The 21,460-nt window shown below is 48.4% G+C and overlaps 4 non-coding genes across 4 annotated transcripts; all 4 read right to left on the bottom strand.

Moving 5' to 3' along the window:
* Positions 1-1,833: 1,833 nt before the first annotated feature.
* On the bottom strand, positions 1,834-1,920 carry Trnastop-uca (transfer RNA opal suppressor (anticodon UCA)). Its single transcript has one exon. It is a non-coding gene; the product is annotated as a tRNA-Sec (tRNA).
* Positions 1,921-7,237: 5,317 nt separating this feature from the next.
* On the bottom strand, positions 7,238-7,324 carry Trnastop-uca (transfer RNA opal suppressor (anticodon UCA)). Its single transcript has one exon. It is a non-coding gene; the product is annotated as a tRNA-Sec (tRNA).
* A 5,318-nt stretch (positions 7,325-12,642) lies between these two features.
* On the bottom strand, positions 12,643-12,729 carry Trnastop-uca (transfer RNA opal suppressor (anticodon UCA)). Its single transcript has one exon. It is a non-coding gene; the product is annotated as a tRNA-Sec (tRNA).
* Positions 12,730-18,047: 5,318 nt separating this feature from the next.
* Trnastop-uca (transfer RNA opal suppressor (anticodon UCA)) lies at positions 18,048-18,134 on the bottom strand. Its single transcript has one exon. It is a non-coding gene; the product is annotated as a tRNA-Sec (tRNA).
* Positions 18,135-21,460: the final 3,326 nt, after the last annotated feature.

Genomic DNA, 21,460 nt, shown 5'->3' with positions numbered 1-21,460 from the left:
AGTCAGGTTAGATGCTAGGAGGACAACACACAGACACTCACACAGGCACACAAGCACACACAGAGAACAATTGTGTAGTGAACCAGCTTAGAGCGGGATGGAAGGAGGCTTGAGGTAAGGAGTGACTTCCCATGCACACAGGCCATGCTTCTCAAGGGGGAAGAGTAAGGAAGCAAATGCCAGTTGTGAGGGTTCAGTGTGCTCAAGGGTCTCACAGGGATCCTGGTGAAGCAGGAATTTTGGTGAGAGGTGGGATGCCTCGAGGTTTCAGCAACAGTTAAAGGGGTAAGAAACCAAACCTCCAAAGCAGATGTTTGAGAAGTCTGCACTCTCTCCTTTGCGGAACGTTCCAGTTGTGAACAGAGTTCTCCAGGTGACATGCACTCCAGAAACTTGGCTCTCCTCCCCTCAAGATGTGTCCTTCTGATTTTTTGTGACCACCTCTTTTGGGATACAGATATATTGGGGGGAACCCAGAGCTCCATCAAAAAATGGGGTGCTGTTTTTTATTTTCAAGGCTGCAGTAGAGCCATCCCCGTTGCAAAGCCAGCCCTCTTACTTGCATGGCAGCAAGCACTCTGAGGAGGGAGGGGGTGGTCCCAGGGTCCTTTGAATGATTTAGCAAAGGAATCAGCAGGAGAGTTGTCGGGTGTGCTGGCACACACCTCTCATCCTAGTTCTCGGGATGCCGAGCAGGAGTTTCAACCTTGACTTGCCTACTAGTGAGAATGTTTCTCAAAAACATGTTTTCCCTAAGCCCCTCTTGTGTACTGGGGATGTGGCAGGGACTCAGCCCCAGGCCTGGCCGACTCTCCTATGGCTCATAAGAAAACAATGAATACAGATCCGTCCCCAGTGAGAGACAACACAAAGGTGGCAGGTCTGAGGTCCGAATGGAACAGTGGGGGCACACAAGGTGCATCTAACCTTGACTGAGCGTCAAGCAGGTCTTCCTGGATGAGGTCACAGCTGCCTTGGGTCCTAGGTAAGACCAGCGAAATATGGACAGGACTAGATGGCTGGGGCCAGAACATTGCGAGGCCAAACACCTGCTAGAGGAGATAGGGCTTGACGAGTGGAAGGCGGCCAAGGTCCATGGTTATGGCGCAAAGGTGTGGGGAGAGAGGTTAGCAGGGACCAGTTTCTGCAGGCCATTAATTTCCAGGTGGAACAATTTAGACTTTCTCTTGAGGGTCCTAGGGAGCCATCCAGATTCTGAGCACAGGTGGGTTAGGCAGATATTTCATCTTGGGATGGCTCCTCTAACCATCAGGCTGAATGTGACTGGGACTACAGCAAGGCTAGAGAACAGGCCCAGAACAAGACCAAGGGGCACAGGACAGGAAGGAGAGGGATTCGCGAGGCATTTAGGGCCCAGCATCCAATGACTGCTTTTGAGTCCAGCACTCTGGGAGGCTGAGACAAGTGGATCTCAAGTTCCAGCCCAGTCCAGGCAATCTGGTGACATAGTGACAACCGGCCTCAAAAGTTTAAAAAGGCTGGAGATCTAGCTCGCTGCCCAGGCCTTGGATTCAATCTCCAAAGCGCCCCACACCCTTTGCCGCACCTCCACTGACTGAAAAGCCAGTGAAGGGGAGAAACCCACCTGAATACCCTGCAGTTGTGTAGAAGAAACGTTCTTTGTCTTTTCCAGTCATCTTAGCTCTTGCTGAGAAGAAAGCAACCACAGGCCAAGGCCCACCTGGCAAGAGTGTCAATGGGAATGTGGAAGGCTCAGGAACCTCTCCAGGTGCGGGTGTGGGAGTGCATCTTGGCAGAGCTGACACCCTCCAAGGTGGTCGGCAGGTTCGGGGAAAAAAAGCAAGTATCTATCGCCCGGAAGGTGGAATTGAACCACTCTGTCGCCAGACAGCTACAGGTTTGAAGCCTGCACCCCAGACCACTGAGGATCATCCGGGCAGGAGGCCATCTTCTCACGCACCCATATAAAGGCCCAAAGGACCTAACTTTTTCCAGTATGGTGATACACCTTGTGAAAATGGGAGAGAGTTGATTTTAGTACCTGTAATTTCCTTTTATGTAATCGTCACCACAAATGACATTTCAAAGTTCTCTTTGCCTTGTCCTATGGTATGAATCATGCTCACTCTGGATGGTGGCTATTTACATAGTGCCCGGCATTCTGGGAAGCAGCGCTCAGGGACCTGGTCAGGTGTTAAAGAGGCAGGAATTCCTTTTTCCAAAGTGAAACCTCAGTTTCAGAGAGGAAACTCGTGGGTTGTTGGGAGGGGAGGGGAATGCGGGGAAAAAAAGGAGAAGAAGCAAGATACATCACCTGCCGGCACAAATTCCTTCTCTTGCATGCTATCATTATGTACATCTAAAATGTGTTAATTTCCAAAAAGGAAAAAAGACAAAGAAACCATCGTGTTCAGCAGCGGGCATGGGGCTGCATGTCTGTAATCCGAGCACTCAGAAAGCTGAGCCAGGAGGATCGCCCAAGAGTTCAAGGCCAGCCTGGTCCACATCGTGAGTTCAAGCCCAGATCAACCTACATCGCAAGACCTTGTCTCAAAAGAAAAGAGAAGAGAAGAAAAGAAATGCCTCTTGGCCAGGCACGGTGGCTCAAGCTTGTAAGCCCAGCACTTGGGAGGTTGAGGCAGGAGATTCACCGCAACTTGGAGGCCAGGCTGGGCTCCCTACTGAATCCGGGGCTAGCCTGAGCTACATCATGAGAATGAGACTGGAAGGTGGGGTATGACTAACACTGGCTGGGAAAGGAGGAGGGACAAGAGCCAGGAACACATGCTCAGAAGAGCTCCTAGAGGCCTGCATGTGGACTTCTCCGGGGAACTTGACTAGGTTTCCCAGGGGATGGCCTAGACCTGATGGCAGCCTCAGGAGGGGCTGATAGAAAACCACAGTGCTGTTATTGGCTCCCTTCTTCCCTCCTCTGTTTAATTTCTTGCCTGGCCTGGTGGATTCATTCTATTTGGCATCGGGGACTTGTAATCCTTGATATCGCTTTCTGGAATATCCTTCAGAACACGTTGGAGTGCTGGTTTGGTGTTCCTGAATTTCCTCGTGTGTTCTTTGTCATGGAAATATCTCATTTCTCCATCAATTTTGAAAGCTGGCTTTGGGGATACAGCAATCTGGGTTGGAGGTTGTTTATCTTCCTTTCAGGCTTGAAATACTTCACTCCAAGCTCCCCTTGACTTGAGGGTTTTATGTTTAGAGTTCTGCTGTGATTCTGATAGGCTTCCCTTTACAGGCGATTTGTTTCTTTTCTCCAACAGCTTTTAACTTTTTCTTCGCCTGCTGAATTTCCGGAATCTTGACTGCTATCCCTTGCTGAAGGTGATTTTGCGCACGGCTAATTGGAGTTTTGTATGCTCTCACTGATGTCAAACTCTTTTTGCCTGTTTGGGAAGTGTTCTGCCATGACTTCTGTGAACAGGTGTTTTATGTCATCTGCACTGTCTCCTGCTTTCTCATCGACTCTGACCAATCCTATGGTACTGTTCTTTGTATCAACTAGCAGCTGCTGGATGGATTTCTCACGGTGCCTTGATATTTTTCAGAAATCTCTCTTTTCATGGTCACTGACGGCGATCCTGTCTTGTCTATCTGACATTCTGTCCTCTATCTGACATACTGTTGGCCCACGCTTCTGTGTTTACTTTCAATCTAATTTCTAATCACCTGGATATCTGTTTGAATGTGTTTCATGGATTCCATTTCTTTCCCATGCTGGGCATTCACGGTTTTCATCATGTTCCTGCGATCCTCTATTTTTTTTCTCTGTATCTGTGTTACAGTCAATAAGCTTGTATTTCCCTATGGTCACCAACTCTGTAGCTCACTGTCAAATGATTTCTCCTTTGCTTTTTTTCCAAAGCCTCCTTCACCTGCTTTGTTACTTCTGCTCTTCCCTTTTCTGGGTGTCCAGGTATGTGGCTCGCAGAATGTTCCACCTGTTTTCCCCCTGGGTTTGCCTTTGGTGAGCTGAAATTTGTGTGGAGGTGGGGTTACGTCTTCTTCAAGTGTCTTCTCATTTTCCACTTTTTATAATTTTGCATTCTGAGTTGTGTCTTGTAAATTGCTTTTGGCAATCAGCTTTGTTGCCAGTATTGTGATCCCTAAGGAAATGGCTCGTTCTCAGAGGTTTCTTGCAGGTGTAGGCTGGCTTTTGGGTTTTGAGCCTTTTGTGAGGTCCTACATCTACAATTCACTAGGGATGAGAAGTTTCTACCGAGTTGGCCCAGCCCCTGGTTCTTTGGCACTGGCCTACAGAATCGTTTGAAGACTCTTCGGCAATGTAGTTTCGGTATACCAGGAAAAAAAACAATGATTAGCACAACCATGTTACATTGGCTAAAGCAGTCCAATCAGCAAGAACAACGGCTTCAAACACAGCGTAGAGAATGACAAAACGGTCACTATAACTTTACCACCTTGGACCATGTGAACTAGCTTTGTGGTCATATAACAAAAGCCAAAACATATGAGAAAATTGTATGCAATATATAAGCCCTCAACGTGGCAGCTTTACCCTTAGGGAACAGGCCTTAACACGGGCTAGGGGTTAAAACACAGAGCAACAGAAAAAGAAGAGGAGATTAAGAAAAAGAAGAGAAACATTAGAAAAAGAAGAGTAAGGCTGGAGGACAAAGGAAAACCAGCCAAACTTTGGTGAAGAAGACAGGAGGGAAAGAGCACAGGAAGGGCTCTGCAGTCATCAGTAGTCACCGAGCTTCTGCAGCTTCGAGGCACCATTCCCATGCTGTGATCCAGGCTCTGGGAGAAAGCGCTGCCGGGGAGTTCCTCCTTTTCGGGGAAGGGTCTCTCTTTGCAATGCCCATAGACTTCGATTCTGGCTTCAGATCTTTCCATTGTCCTGAAGATCCACTTCCCTCCTTCTTCTCCTCTCACTAATCTAGTCCGGTGTCATGATACCAAATCTCATAGAGGCTCTTTTTCTGGTGCTCTCCACCCCACCATGTGCCTGGAAGTCCCAAAAGGGACAGTCCACATTGAGGTTTGGCCACTGTGTTTACACCTGCATGCTGGCCAGCCCTCACATTGTAGGGTGTACATTTTGCCTACTTTTACTTAGCCCAAACTCAGTCTGTAGAGCCTCTTTCTTATTTATCTTTAATGAAATTTTACTATTGTTAAACATAAAACCAGGCCTGGGCCAGGGGCAGGTGGCAACGAAATCCCTGCAGCCCCAGAGCTCACTACTCCTGGAAGGCTATGTGAGAGAAGGAGAGCTCCCCATGGGTGCCCCTGTCTTGCAACACAGTCTCCTCTGTGTTGTCCCATGAGTATTCCAGAGCTGCATGCAGCTCTTGAAAATCTGAGCCATCCTTCTCTCCTTCAGTGGGCCAAGGAGAGCCATGCCCTTCTGGGAGCAGAAGCCTCACCGGTGAGTGGTGACAGTCAGGTTAGATGCTAGGAGGACAACACACAGACACTCACACAGGCACACAAGCACACACAGAGAACAATTGTGTAGTGAACCAGCTTAGAGCGGGATGGAAGGAGGCTTGAGGTAAGGAGTGACTTCCCATGCACACAGGCCATGCTTCTCAAGGGGGAAGAGTAAGGAAGCAAATGCCAGTTGTGAGGGTTCAGTGTGCTCAAGGGTCTCACAGGGATCCTGGTGAAGCAGGAATTTTGGTGAGAGGTGGGATGCCTCGAGGTTTCAGCAACAGTTAAAGGGGTAAGAAACCAAACCTCCAAAGCAGATGTTTGAGAAGTCTGCACTCTCTCCTTTGCGGAACGTTCCAGTTGTGAACAGAGTTCTCCAGGTGACATGCACTCCAGAAACTTGGCTCTCCTCCCCTCAAGATGTGTCCTTCTGATTTTTTGTGACCACCTCTTTTGGGATACAGATATATTGGGGGGAACCCAGAGCTCCATCAAAAAATGGGGTGCTGTTTTTTATTTTCAAGGCTGCAGTAGAGCCATCCCCGTTGCAAAGCCAGCCCTCTTACTTGCATGGCAGCAAGCACTCTGAGGAGGGAGGGGGTGGTCCCAGGGTCCTTTGAATGATTTAGCAAAGGAATCAGCAGGAGAGTTGTCGGGTGTGCTGGCACACACCTCTCATCCTAGTTCTCGGGATGCCGAGCAGGAGTTTCAACCTTGACTTGCCTACTAGTGAGAATGTTTCTCAAAAACATGTTTTCCCTAAGCCCCTCTTGTGTACTGGGGATGTGGCAGGGACTCAGCCCCAGGCCTGGCCGACTCTCCTATGGCTCATAAGAAAACAATGAATACAGATCCGTCCCCAGTGAGAGACAACACAAAGGTGGCAGGTCTGAGGTCCGAATGGAACAGTGGGGGCACACAAGGTGCATCTAACCTTGACTGAGCGTCAAGCAGGTCTTCCTGGATGAGGTCACAGCTGCCTTGGGTCCTAGGTAAGACCAGCGAAATATGGACAGGACTAGATGGCTGGGGCCAGAACATTGCGAGGCCAAACACCTGCTAGAGGAGATAGGGCTTGACGAGTGGAAGGCGGCCAAGGTCCATGGTTATGGCGCAAAGGTGTGGGGAGAGAGGTTAGCAGGGACCAGTTTCTGCAGGCCATTAATTTCCAGGTGGAACAATTTAGACTTTCTCTTGAGGGTCCTAGGGAGCCATCCAGATTCTGAGCACAGGTGGGTTAGGCAGATATTTCATCTTGGGATGGCTCCTCTAACCATCAGGCTGAATGTGACTGGGACTACAGCAAGGCTAGAGAACAGGCCCAGAACAAGACCAAGGGGCACAGGACAGGAAGGAGAGGGATTCGCGAGGCATTTAGGGCCCAGCATCCAATGACTGCTTTTGAGTCCAGCACTCTGGGAGGCTGAGACAAGTGGATCTCAAGTTCCAGCCCAGTCCAGGCAATCTGGTGACATAGTGACAACCGGCCTCAAAAGTTTAAAAAGGCTGGAGATCTAGCTCGCTGCCCAGGCCTTGGATTCAATCTCCAAAGCGCCCCACACCCTTTGCCGCACCTCCACTGACTGAAAAGCCAGTGAAGGGGAGAAACCCACCTGAATACCCTGCAGTTGTGTAGAAGAAACGTTCTTTGTCTTTTCCAGTCATCTTAGCTCTTGCTGAGAAGAAAGCAACCACAGGCCAAGGCCCACCTGGCAAGAGTGTCAATGGGAATGTGGAAGGCTCAGGAACCTCTCCAGGTGCGGGTGTGGGAGTGCATCTTGGCAGAGCTGACACCCTCCAAGGTGGTCGGCAGGTTCGGGGAAAAAAAGCAAGTATCTATCGCCCGGAAGGTGGAATTGAACCACTCTGTCGCCAGACAGCTACAGGTTTGAAGCCTGCACCCCAGACCACTGAGGATCATCCGGGCAGGAGGCCATCTTCTCACGCACCCATATAAAGGCCCAAAGGACCTAACTTTTTCCAGTATGGTGATACACCTTGTGAAAATGGGAGAGAGTTGATTTTAGTACCTGTAATTTCCTTTTATGTAATCGTCACCACAAATGACATTTCAAAGTTCTCTTTGCCTTGTCCTATGGTATGAATCATGCTCACTCTGGATGGTGGCTATTTACATAGTGCCCGGCATTCTGGGAAGCAGCGCTCAGGGACCTGGTCAGGTGTTAAAGAGGCAGGAATTCCTTTTTCCAAAGTGAAACCTCAGTTTCAGAGAGGAAACTCGTGGGTTGTTGGGAGGGGAGGGGAATGCGGGGAAAAAAAGGAGAAGAAGCAAGATACATCACCTGCCGGCACAAATTCCTTCTCTTGCATGCTATCATTATGTACATCTAAAATGTGTTAATTTCCAAAAAGGAAAAAAGACAAAGAAACCATCGTGTTCAGCAGCGGGCATGGGGCTGCATGTCTGTAATCCGAGCACTCAGAAAGCTGAGCCAGGAGGATCGCCCAAGAGTTCAAGGCCAGCCTGGTCCACATCGTGAGTTCAAGCCCAGATCAACCTACATCGCAAGACCTTGTCTCAAAAGAAAAGAGAAGAGAAGAAAAGAAATGCCTCTTGGCCAGGCACGGTGGCTCAAGCTTGTAAGCCCAGCACTTGGGAGGTTGAGGCAGGAGATTCACCGCAACTTGGAGGCCAGGCTGGGCTCCCTACTGAATCCGGGGCTAGCCTGAGCTACATCATGAGAATGAGACTGGAAGGTGGGGTATGACTAACACTGGCTGGGAAAGGAGGAGGGACAAGAGCCAGGAACACATGCTCAGAAGAGCTCCTAGAGGCCTGCATGTGGACTTCTCCGGGGAACTTGACTAGGTTTCCCAGGGGATGGCCTAGACCTGATGGCAGCCTCAGGAGGGGCTGATAGAAAACCACAGTGCTGTTATTGGCTCCCTTCTTCCCTCCTCTGTTTAATTTCTTGCCTGGCCTGGTGGATTCATTCTATTTGGCATCGGGGACTTGTAATCCTTGATATCGCTTTCTGGAATATCCTTCAGAACACGTTGGAGTGCTGGTTTGGTGTTCCTGAATTTCCTCGTGTGTTCTTTGTCATGGAAATATCTCATTTCTCCATCAATTTTGAAAGCTGGCTTTGGGGATACAGCAATCTGGGTTGGAGGTTGTTTATCTTCCTTTCAGGCTTGAAATACTTCACTCCAAGCTCCCCTTGACTTGAGGGTTTTATGTTTAGAGTTCTGCTGTGATTCTGATAGGCTTCCCTTTACAGGCGATTTGTTTCTTTTCTCCAACAGCTTTTAACTTTTTCTTCGCCTGCTGAATTTCCGGAATCTTGACTGCTATCCCTTGCTGAAGGTGATTTTGCGCACGGCTAATTGGAGTTTTGTATGCTCTCACTGATGTCAAACTCTTTTTGCCTGTTTGGGAAGTGTTCTGCCATGACTTCTGTGAACAGGTGTTTTATGTCATCTGCACTGTCTCCTGCTTTCTCATCGACTCTGACCAATCCTATGGTACTGTTCTTTGTATCAACTAGCAGCTGCTGGATGGATTTCTCACGGTGCCTTGATATTTTTCAGAAATCTCTCTTTTCATGGTCACTGACGGCGATCCTGTCTTGTCTATCTGACATTCTGTCCTCTATCTGACATACTGTTGGCCCACGCTTCTGTGTTTACTTTCAATCTAATTTCTAATCACCTGGATATCTGTTTGAATGTGTTTCAGGGATTCCATTTCTTTCCCATGCTGGGCATTCACGGTTTTCATCATGTTCCTGCGATCCTCTATTTTTTTTCTCTGTATCTGTGTTACAGTCAATAAGCTTGTATTTCCCTATGGTCACCAACTCTGTAGCTCACTGTCAAATGATTTCTCCTTTGCTTTTTTTCCAAAGCCTCCTTCACCTGCTTTGTTACTTCTGCTCTTCCCTTTTCTGGGTGTCCAGGTATGTGGCTCGCAGAATGTTCCACCTGTTTTCCCCCTGGGTTTGCCTTTGGTGAGCTGAAATTTGTGTGGAGGTGGGGTTACGTCTTCTTCAAGTGTCTTCTCATTTTCCACTTTTTATAATTTTGCATTCTGAGTTGTGTCTTGTAAATTGCTTTTGGCAATCAGCTTTGTTGCCAGTATTGTGATCCCTAAGGAAATGGCTCGTTCTCAGAGGTTTCTTGCAGGTGTAGGCTGGCTTTTGGGTTTTGAGCCTTTTGTGAGGTCCTACATCTACAATTCACTAGGGATGAGAAGTTTCTACCGAGTTGGCCCAGCCCCTGGTTCTTTGGCACTGGCCTACAGAATCGTTTGAAGACTCTTCGGCAATGTAGTTTCGGTATACCAGGAAAAAAAACAATGATTAGCACAACCATGTTACATTGGCTAAAGCAGTCCAATCAGCAAGAACAACGGCTTCAAACACAGCGTAGAGAATGACAAAACGGTCACTATAACTTTACCACCTTGGACCATGTGAACTAGCTTTGTGGTCATATAACAAAAGCCAAAACATATGAGAAAATTGTATGCAATATATAAGCCCTCAACGTGGCAGCTTTACCCTTAGGGAACAGGCCTTAACACGGGTTAGGGGTTAAAACACAGAGCAACAGAAAAAGAAGAGGAGATTAAGAAAAAGAAGAGAAACATTAGAAAAAGAAGAGTAAGGCTGGAGGACAAAGGAAAACCAGCCAAACTTTGGTGAAGAAGACAGGAGGGAAAGAGCACAGGAAGGGCTCTGCAGTCATCAGTAGTCACCGAGCTTCTGCAGCTTCGAGGCACCATTCCCATGCTGTGATCCAGGCTCTGGGAGAAAGCGCTGCCTGGGGAGTTCCTCCTTTTCGGGGAAGGGTCTCTCTTTGCAATGCCCATAGACTTCGATTCTGGCTTCAGATCTTTCCATTGTCCTGAAGATCCACTTCCCTCCTTCTTCTCCTCTCACTAATCTAGTCCGGTGTCATGATACCAAATCTCATAGAGGCTCTTTTTCTGGTGCTCTCCACCCCACCATGTGCCTGGAAGTCCCAAAAGGGACAGTCCACATTGAGGTTTGGCCACTGTGTTTACACCTGCATGCTGGCCAGCCCTCACATTGTAGGGTGTACATTTTGCCTACTTTTACTTAGCCCAAACTCAGTCTGTAGAGCCTCTTTCTTATTTATCTTTAATGAAATTTTACTATTGTTAAACATAAAACCAGGCCTGGGCCAGGGGCAGGTGGCAACGAAATCCCTGCAGCCCCAGAGCTCACTACTCCTGGAAGGCTATGTGAGAGAAGGAGAGCTCCCCATGGGTGCCCCTGTCTTGCAACACAGTCTCCTCTGTGTTGTCCCATGAGTATTCCAGAGCTGCATGCAGCTCTTGAAAATCTGAGCCATCCTTCTCTCCTTCAGTGGGCCAAGGAGAGCCATGCCCTTCTGGGAGCAGAAGCCTCACCGGTGAGTGGTGACAGTCAGGTTAGATGCTAGGAGGACAACACACAGACACTCACACAGGCACACAAGCACACACAGAGAACAATTGTGTAGTGAACCAGCTTAGAGCGGGATGGAAGGAGGCTTGAGGTAAGGAGTGACTTCCCATGCACACAGGCCATGCTTCTCAAGGGGGAAGAGTAAGGAAGCAAATGCCAGTTGTGAGGGTTCAGTGTGCTCAAGGGTCTCACAGGGATCCTGGTGAAGCAGGAATTTTGGTGAGAGGTGGGATGCCTCGAGGTTTCAGCAACAGTTAAAGGGGTAAGAAACCAAACCTCCAAAGCAGATGTTTGAGAAGTCTGCACTCTCTCCTTTGCGGAACGTTCCAGTTGTGAACAGAGTTCTCCAGGTGACATGCACTCCAGAAACTTGGCTCTCCTCCCCTCAAGATGTGTCCTTCTGATTTTTTGTGACCACCTCTTTTGGGATACAGATATATTGGGGGGAACCCAGAGCTCCATCAAAAAATGGGGTGCTGTTTTTTATTTTCAAGGCTGCAGTAGAGCCATCCCCGTTGCAAAGCCAGCCCTCTTACTTGCATGGCAGCAAGCACTCTGAGGAGGGAGGGGGTGGTCCCAGGGTCCTTTGAATGATTTAGCAAAGGAATCAGCAGGAGAGTTGTCGGGTGTGCTGGCACACACCTCTCATCCTAGTTCTCGGGATGCCGAGCAGGAGTTTCAACCTTGACTTGCCTACTAGTGAGAATGTTTCTCAAAAACATGTTTTCCCTAAGCCCCTCTTGTGTACTGGGGATGTGGCAGGGACTCAGCCCCAGGCCTGGCCGACTCTCCTATGGCTCATAAGAAAACAATGAATACAGATCCGTCCCCAGTGAGAGACAACACAAAGGTGGCAGGTCTGAGGTCCGAATGGAACAGTGGGGGCACACAAGGTGCATCTAACCTTGACTGAGCGTCAAGCAGGTCTTCCTGGATGAGGTCACAGCTGCCTTGGGTCCTAGGTAAGACCAGCGAAATATGGACAGGACTAGATGGCTGGGGCCAGAACATTGCGAGGCCAAACACCTGCTAGAGGAGATAGGGCTTGACGAGTGGAAGGCGGCCAAGGTCCATGGTTATGGCGCAAAGGTGTGGGGAGAGAGGTTAGCAGGGACCAGTTTCTGCAGGCCATTAATTTCCAGGTGGAACAATTTAGACTTTCTCTTGAGGGTCCTAGGGAGCCATCCAGATTCTGAGCACAGGTGGGTTAGGCAGATATTTCATCTTGGGATGGCTCCTCTAACCATCAGGCTGAATGTGACTGGGACTACAGCAAGGCTAGAGAACAGGCCCAGAACAAGACCAAGGGGCACAGGACAGGAAGGAGAGGGATTCGCGAGGCATTTAGGGCCCAGCATCCAATGACTGCTTTTGAGTCCAGCACTCTGGGAGGCTGAGACAAGTGGATCTCAAGTTCCAGCCCAGTCCAGGCAATCTGGTGACATAGTGACAACCGGCCTCAAAAGTTTAAAAAGGCTGGAGATCTAGCTCGCTGCCCAGGCCTTGGATTCAATCTCCAAAGCGCCCCACACCCTTTGCCGCACCTCCACTGACTGAAAAGCCAGTGAAGGGGAGAAACCCACCTGAATACCCTGCAGTTGTGTAGAAGAAACGTTCTTTGTCTTTTCCAGTCATCTTAGCTCTTGCTGAGAAGAAAGCAACCACAGGCCAAGGCCCACCTGGCAAGAGTGTCAATGGGAATGTGGAAGGCTCAGGAACCTCTCCAGGTGCGGGTGTGGGAGTGCATCTTGGCAGAGCTGACACCCTCCAAGGTGGTCGGCAGGTTCGGGGAAAAAAAGCAAGTATCTATCGCCCGGAAGGTGGAATTGAACCACTCTGTCGCCAGACAGCTACAGGTTTGAAGCCTGCACCCCAGACCACTGAGGATCATCCGGGCAGGAGGCCATCTTCTCACGCACCCATATAAAGGCCCAAAGGACCTAACTTTTTCCAGTATGGTGATACACCTTGTGAAAATGGGAGAGAGTTGATTTTAGTACCTGTAATTTCCTTTTATGTAATCGTCACCACAAATGACATTTCAAAGTTCTCTTTGCCTTGTCCTATGGTATGAATCATGCTCACTCTGGATGGTGGCTATTTACATAGTGCCCGGCATTCTGGGAAGCAGCGCTCAGGGACCTGGTCAGGTGTTAAAGAGGCAGGAATTCCTTTTTCCAAAGTGAAACCTCAGTTTCAGAGAGGAAACTCGTGGGTTGTTGGGAGGGGAGGGGAATGCGGGGAAAAAAAGGAGAAGAAGCAAGATACATCACCTGCCGGCACAAATTCCTTCTCTTGCATGCTATCATTATGTACATCTAAAATGTGTTAATTTCCAAAAAGGAAAAAAGACAAAGAAACCATCGTGTTCAGCAGCGGGCATGGGGCTGCATGTCTGTAATCCGAGCACTCAGAAAGCTGAGCCAGGAGGATCGCCCAAGAGTTCAAGGCCAGCCTGGTCCACATCGTGAGTTCAAGCCCAGATCAACCTACATCGCAAGACCTTGTCTCAAAAGAAAAGAGAAGAGAAGAAAAGAAATGCCTCTTGGCCAGGCACGGTGGCTCAAGCTTGTAAGCCCAGCACTTGGGAGGTTGAGGCAGGAGATTCACCGCAACTTGGAGGCCAGGCTGGGCTCCCTACTGAATCCGGGGCTAGCCTGAGCTACATCATGAGAATGAGACTGGAAGGTGGGGTATGACTAACACTGGCTGGGAAAGGAGGAGGGACAAGAGCCAGGAACACATGCTCAGAAGAGCTCCTAGAGGCCTGCATGTGGACTTCTCCGGGGAACTTGACTAGGTTTCCCAGGGGATGGCCTAGACCTGATGGCAGCCTCAGGAGGGGCTGATAGAAAACCACAGTGCTGTTATTGGCTCCCTTCTTCCCTCCTCTGTTTAATTTCTTGCCTGGCCTGGTGGATTCATTCTATTTGGCATCGGGGACTTGTAATCCTTGATATCGCTTTCTGGAATATCCTTCAGAACACGTTGGAGTGCTGGTTTGGTGTTCCTGAATTTCCTCGTGTGTTCTTTGTCATGGAAATATCTCATTTCTCCATCAATTTTGAAAGCTGGCTTTGGGGATACAGCAATCTGGGTTGGAGGTTGTTTATCTTCCTTTCAGGCTTGAAATACTTCACTCCAAGCTCCCCTTGACTTGAGGGTTTTATGTTTAGAGTTCTGCTGTGATTCTGATAGGCTTCCCTTTACAGGCGATTTGTTTCTTTTCTCCAACAGCTTTTAACTTTTTCTTCGCCTGCTGAATTTCCGGAATCTTGACTGCTATCCCTTGCTGAAGGTGATTTTGCGCACGGCTAATTGGAGTTTTGTATGCTCTCACTGATGTCAAACTCTTTTTGCCTGTTTGGGAAGTGTTCTGCCATGACTTCTGTGAACAGGTGTTTTATGTCATCTGCACTGTCTCCTGCTTTCTCATCGACTCTGACCAATCCTATGGTACTGTTCTTTGTATCAACTAGCAGCTGCTGGATGGATTTCTCACGGTGCCTTGATATTTTTCAGAAATCTCTCTTTTCATGGTCACTGACGGCGATCCTGTCTTGTCTATCTGACATTCTGTCCTCTATCTGACATACTGTTGGCCCACGCTTCTGTGTTTACTTTCAATCTAATTTCTAATCACCTGGATATCTGTTTGAATGTGTTTCATGGATTCCATTTCTTTCCCATGCTGGGCATTCACGGTTTTCATCATGTTCCTGCGATCCTCTATTTTTTTTCTCTGTATCTGTGTTACAGTCAATAAGCTTGTATTTCCCTATGGTCACCAACTCTGTAGCTCACTGTCAAATGATTTCTCCTTTGCTTTTTTTCCAAAGCCTCCTTCACCTGCTTTGTTACTTCTGCTCTTCCCTTTTCTGGGTGTCCAGGTATGTGGCTCGCAGAATGTTCCACCTGTTTTCCCCCTGGGTTTGCCTTTGGTGAGCTGAAATTTGTGTGGAGGTGGGGTTACGTCTTCTTCAAGTGTCTTCTCATTTTCCACTTTTTATAATTTTGCATTCTGAGTTGTGTCTTGTAAATTGCTTTTGGCAATCAGCTTTGTTGCCAGTATTGTGATCCCTAAGGAAATGGCTCGTTCTCAGAGGTTTCTTGCAGGTGTAGGCTGGCTTTTGGGTTTTGAGCCTTTTGTGAGGTCCTACATCTACAATTCACTAGGGATGAGAAGTTTCTACCGAGTTGGCCCAGCCCCTGGTTCTTTGGCACTGGCCTACAGAATCGTTTGAAGACTCTTCGGCAATGTAGTTTCGGTATACCAGGAAAAAAAACAATGATTAGCACAACCATGTTACATTGGCTAAAGCAGTCCAATCAGCAAGAACAACGGCTTCAAACACAGCGTAGAGAATGACAAAACGGTCACTATAACTTTACCACCTTGGACCATGTGAACTAGCTTTGTGGTCATATAACAAAAGCCAAAACATATGAGAAAATTGTATGCAATATATAAGCCCTCAACGTGGCAGCTTTACCCTTAGGGAACAGGCCTTAACACGGGCTAGGGGTTAAAACACAGAGCAACAGAAAAAGAAGAGGAGATTAAGAAAAAGAAGAGAAACATTAGAAAAAGAAGAGTAAGGCTGGAGGACAAAGGAAAACCAGCCAAACTTTGGTGAAGAAGACAGGAGGGAAAGAGCACAGGAAGGGCTCTGCAGTCATCAGTAGTCACCGAGCTTCTGCAGCTTCGAGGCACCATTCCCATGCTGTGATCCAGGCTCTGGGAGAAAGCGCTGCCCGGGGAGTTCCTCCTTTTCGGGGAAGGGTCTCTCTTTGCAATGCCCATAGACTTCGATTCTGGCTTCAGATCTTTCCATTGTCCTGAAGATCCACTTCCCTCCTTCTTCTCCTCTCACTAATCTAGTCCGGTGTCATGATACCAAATCTCATAGAGGCTCTTTTTCTGGTGCTCTCCACCCCACCATGTGCCTGGAAGTCCCAAAAGGGACAGTCCACATTGAGGTTTGGCCACTGTGTTTACACCTGCATGCTGGCCAGCCCTCACATTGTAGGGTGTACATTTTGCCTACTTTTACTTAGCCCAAACTCAGTCTGTAGAGCCTCTTTCTTATTTATCTTTAATGAAATTTTACTATTGTTAAACATAAAACCAGGCCTGGGCCAGGGGCAGGTGGCAACGAAATCCCTGCAGCCCCAGAGCTCACTACTCCTGGAAGGCTATGTGAGAGAAGGAGAGCTCCCCATGGGTGCCCCTGTCTTGCAACACAGTCTCCTCTGTGTTGTCCCATGAGTATTCCAGAGCTGCATGCAGCTCTTGAAAATCTGAGCCATCCTTCTCTCCTTCAGTGGGCCAAGGAGAGCCATGCCCTTCTGGGAGCAGAAGCCTCACCGGTGAGTGGTGACAGTCAGGTTAGATGCTAGGAGGACAACACACAGACACTCACACAGGCACACAAGCACACACAGAGAACAATTGTGTAGTGAACCAGCTTAGAGCGGGATGGAAGGAGGCTTGAGGTAAGGAGTGACTTCCCATGCACACAGGCCATGCTTCTCAAGGGGGAAGAGTAAGGAAGCAAATGCCAGTTGTGAGGGTTCAGTGTGCTCAAGGGTCTCACAGGGATCCTGGTGAAGCAGGAATTTTGGTGAGAGGTGGGATGCCTCGAGGTTTCAGCAACAGTTAAAGGGGTAAGAAACCAAACCTCCAAAGCAGATGTTTGAGAAGTCTGCACTCTCTCCTTTGCGGAACGTTCCAGTTGTGAACAGAGTTCTCCAGGTGACATGCACTCCAGAAACTTGGCTCTCCTCCCCTCAAGATGTGTCCTTCTGATTTTTTGTGACCACCTCTTTTGGGATACAGATATATTGGGGGGAACCCAGAGCTCCATCAAAAAATGGGGTGCTGTTTTTTATTTTCAAGGCTGCAGTAGAGCCATCCCCGTTGCAAAGCCAGCCCTCTTACTTGCATGGCAGCAAGCACTCTGAGGAGGGAGGGGGTGGTCCCAGGGTCCTTTGAATGATTTAGCAAAGGAATCAGCAGGAGAGTTGTCGGGTGTGCTGGCACACACCTCTCATCCTAGTTCTCGGGATGCCGAGCAGGAGTTTCAACCTTGACTTGCCTACTAGTGAGAATGTTTCTCAAAAACATGTTTTCCCTAAGCCCCTCTTGTGTACTGGGGATGTGGCAGGGACTCAGCCCCAGGCCTGGCCGACTCTCCTATGGCTCATAAGAAAACAATGAATACAGATCCGTCCCCAGTGAGAGACAACACAAAGGTGGCAGGTCTGAGGTCCGAATGGAACAGTGGGGGCACACAAGGTGCATCTAACCTTGACTGAGCGTCAAGCAGGTCTTCCTGGATGAGGTCACAGCTGCCTTGGGTCCTAGGTAAGACCAGCGAAATATGGACAGGACTAGATGGCTGGGGCCAGAACATTGCGAGGCCAAACACCTGCTAGAGGAGATAGGGCTTGACGAGTGGAAGGCGGCCAAGGTCCATGGTTATGGCGCAAAGGTGTGGGGAGAGAGGTTAGCAGGGACCAGTTTCTGCAGGCCATTAATTTCCAGGTGGAACAATTTAGACTTTCTCTTGAGGGTCCTAGGGAGCCATCCAGATTCTGAGCACAGGTGGGTTAGGCAGATATTTCATCTTGGGATGGCTCCTCTAACCATCAGGCTGAATGTGACTGGGACTACAGCAAGGCTAGAGAACAGGCCCAGAACAAGACCAAGGGGCACAGGACAGGAAGGAGAGGGATTCGCGAGGCATTTAGGGCCCAGCATCCAATGACTGCTTTTGAGTCCAGCACTCTGGGAGGCTGAGACAAGTGGATCTCAAGTTCCAGCCCAGTCCAGGCAATCTGGTGACATAGTGACAACCGGCCTCAAAAGTTTAAAAAGGCTGGAGATCTAGCTCGCTGCCCAGGCCTTGGATTCAATCTCCAAAGCGCCCCACACCCTTTGCCGCACCTCCACTGACTGAAAAGCCAGTGAAGGGGAGAAACCCACCTGAATACCCTGCAGTTGTGTAGAAGAAACGTTCTTTGTCTTTTCCAGTCATCTTAGCTCTTGCTGAGAAGAAAGCAACCACAGGCCAAGGCCCACCTGGCAAGAGTGTCAATGGGAATGTGGAAGGCTCAGGAACCTCTCCAGGTGCGGGTGTGGGAGTGCATCTTGGCAGAGCTGACACCCTCCAAGGTGGTCGGCAGGTTCGGGGAAAAAAAGCAAGTATCTATCGCCCGGAAGGTGGAATTGAACCACTCTGTCGCCAGACAGCTACAGGTTTGAAGCCTGCACCCCAGACCACTGAGGATCATCCGGGCAGGAGGCCATCTTCTCACGCACCCATATAAAGGCCCAAAGGACCTAACTTTTTCCAGTATGGTGATACACCTTGTGAAAATGGGAGAGAGTTGATTTTAGTACCTGTAATTTCCTTTTATGTAATCGTCACCACAAATGACATTTCAAAGTTCTCTTTGCCTTGTCCTATGGTATGAATCATGCTCACTCTGGATGGTGGCTATTTACATAGTGCCCGGCATTCTGGGAAGCAGCGCTCAGGGACCTGGTCAGGTGTTAAAGAGGCAGGAATTCCTTTTTCCAAAGTGAAACCTCAGTTTCAGAGAGGAAACTCGTGGGTTGTTGGGAGGGGAGGGGAATGCGGGGAAAAAAAGGAGAAGAAGCAAGATACATCACCTGCCGGCACAAATTCCTTCTCTTGCATGCTATCATTATGTACATCTAAAATGTGTTAATTTCCAAAAAGGAAAAAAGACAAAGAAACCATCGTGTTCAGCAGCGGGCATGGGGCTGCATGTCTGTAATCCGAGCACTCAGAAAGCTGAGCCAGGAGGATCGCCCAAGAGTTCAAGGCCAGCCTGGTCCACATCGTGAGTTCAAGCCCAGATCAACCTACATCGCAAGACCTTGTCTCAAAAGAAAAGAGAAGAGAAGAAAAGAAATGCCTCTTGGCCAGGCACGGTGGCTCAAGCTTGTAAGCCCAGCACTTGGGAGGTTGAGGCAGGAGATTCACCGCAACTTGGAGGCCAGGCTGGGCTCCCTACTGAATCCGGGGCTAGCCTGAGCTACATCATGAGAATGAGACTGGAAGGTGGGGTATGACTAACACTGGCTGGGAAAGGAGGAGGGACAAGAGCCAGGAACACATGCTCAGAAGAGCTCCTAGAGGCCTGCATGTGGACTTCTCCGGGGAACTTGACTAGGTTTCCCAGGGGATGGCCTAGACCTGATGGCAGCCTCAGGAGGGGCTGATAGAAAACCACAGTGCTGTTATTGGCTCCCTTCTTCCCTCCTCTGTTTAATTTCTTGCCTGGCCTGGTGGATTCATTCTATTTGGCATCGGGGACTTGTAATCCTTGATATCGCTTTCTGGAATATCCTTCAGAACACGTTGGAGTGCTGGTTTGGTGTTCCTGAATTTCCTCGTGTGTTCTTTGTCATGGAAATATCTCATTTCTCCATCAATTTTGAAAGCTGGCTTTGGGGATACAGCAATCTGGGTTGGAGGTTGTTTATCTTCCTTTCAGGCTTGAAATACTTCACTCCAAGCTCCCCTTGACTTGAGGGTTTTATGTTTAGAGTTCTGCTGTGATTCTGATAGGCTTCCCTTTACAGGCGATTTGTTTCTTTTCTCCAACAGCTTTTAACTTTTTCTTCGCCTGCTGAATTTCCGGAATCTTGACTGCTATCCCTTGCTGAAGGTGATTTTGCGCACGGCTAATTGGAGTTTTGTATGCTCTCACTGATGTCAAACTCTTTTTGCCTGTTTGGGAAGTGTTCTGCCATGACTTCTGTGAACAGGTGTTTTATGTCATCTGCACTGTCTCCTGCTTTCTCATCGACTCTGACCAATCCTATGGTACTGTTCTTTGTATCAACTAGCAGCTGCTGGATGGATTTCTCACGGTGCCTTGATATTTTTCAGAAATCTCTCTTTTCATGGTCACTGACGGCGATCCTGTCTTGTCTATCTGACATTCTGTCCTCTATCTGACATACTGTTGGCCCACGCTTCTGTGTTTACTTTCAATCTAATTTCTAATCACCTGGATATCTGTTTGAATGTGTTTCAGGGATTCCATTTCTTTCCCATGCTGGGCATTCACGGTTTTCATCATGTTCCTGCGATCCTCTATTTTTTTTCTCTGTATCTGTGTTACAGTCAATAAGCTTGTATTTCCCTATGGTCACCAACTCTGTAGCTCACTGTCAAATGATTTCTCCTTTGCTTTTTTTCCAAAGCCTCCTTCACCTGCTTTGTTACTTCTGCTCTTCCCTTTTCTGGGTGTCCAGGTATGTGGCTCGCAGAATGTTCCACCTGTTTTCCCCCTGGGTTTGCCTTTGGTGAGCTGAAATTTGTGTGGAGGTGGGGTTACGTCTTCTTCAAGTGTCTTCTCATTTTCCACTTTTTATAATTTTGCATTCTGAGTTGTGTCTTGTAAATTGCTTTTGGCAATCAGCTTTGTTGCCAGTATTGTGATCCCTAAGGAAATGGCTCGTTCTCAGAGGTTTCTTGCAGGTGTAGGCTGGCTTTTGGGTTTTGAGCCTTTTGTGAGGTCCTACATCTACAATTCACTAGGGATGAGAAGTTTCTACCGAGTTGGCCCAGCCCCTGGTTCTTTGGCACTGGCCTACAGAATCGTTTGAAGACTCTTCGGCAATGTAGTTTCGGTATACCAGGAAAAAAAACAATGATTAGCACAACCATGTTACATTGGCTAAAGCAGTCCAATCAGCAAGAACAACGGCTTCAAACACAGCGTAGAGAATGACAAAACGGTCACTATAACTTTACCACCTTGGACCATGTGAACTAGCTTTGTGGTCATATAACAAAAGCCAAAACATATGAGAAAATTGTATGCAATATATAAGCCCTCAACGTGGCAGCTTTACCCTTAGGGAACAGGCCTTAACACGGGTTAGGGGTTAAAACACAGAGCAACAGAAAAAGAAGAGGAGATTAAGAAAAAGAAGAGAAACATTAGAAAAAGAAGAGTAAGGCTGGAGGACAAAGGAAAACCAGCCAAACTTTGGTGAAGAAGACAGGAGGGAAAGAGCACAGGAAGGGCTCTGCAGTCATCAGTAGTCACCGAGCTTCTGCAGCTTCGAGGCACCATTCCCATGCTGTGATCCAGGCTCTGGGAGAAAGCGCTGCCTGGGGAGTTCCTCCTTTTCGGGGAAGGGTCTCTCTTTGCAATGCCCATAGACTTCGATTCTGGCTTCAGATCTTTCCATTGTCCTGAAGATCCACTTCCCTCCTTCTTCTCCTCTCACTAATCTAGTCCGGTGTCATGATACCAAATCTCATAGAGGCTCTTTTTCTGGTGCTCTCCACCCCACCATGTGCCTGGAAGTCCCAAAAGGGACAGTCCACATTGAGGTTTGGCCACTGTGTTTACACCTGCATGCTGGCCAGCCCTCACATTGTAGGGTGTACATTTTGCCTACTTTTACTTAGCCCAAACTCAGTCTGTAGAGCCTCTTTCTTATTTATCTTTAATGAAATTTTACTATTGTTAAACATAAAACCAGGCCTGGGCCAGGGGCAGGTGGCAACGAAATCCCTGCAGCCCCAGAGCTCACTACTCCTGGAAGGCTATGTGAGAGAAGGAGAGCTCCCCAT

This window comes from Heterocephalus glaber, unplaced genomic scaffold, assembly GCF_053883595.1.
Source record: "Heterocephalus glaber isolate CG9 unplaced genomic scaffold, H.glaber_assembly_v1.0 deba00001744, whole genome shotgun sequence".
Classification (NCBI taxonomy): Eukaryota; Metazoa; Chordata; class Mammalia; order Rodentia; family Bathyergidae; genus Heterocephalus; species Heterocephalus glaber.
This window is presented reverse-complemented; position numbering and strand designations above follow the sequence as displayed.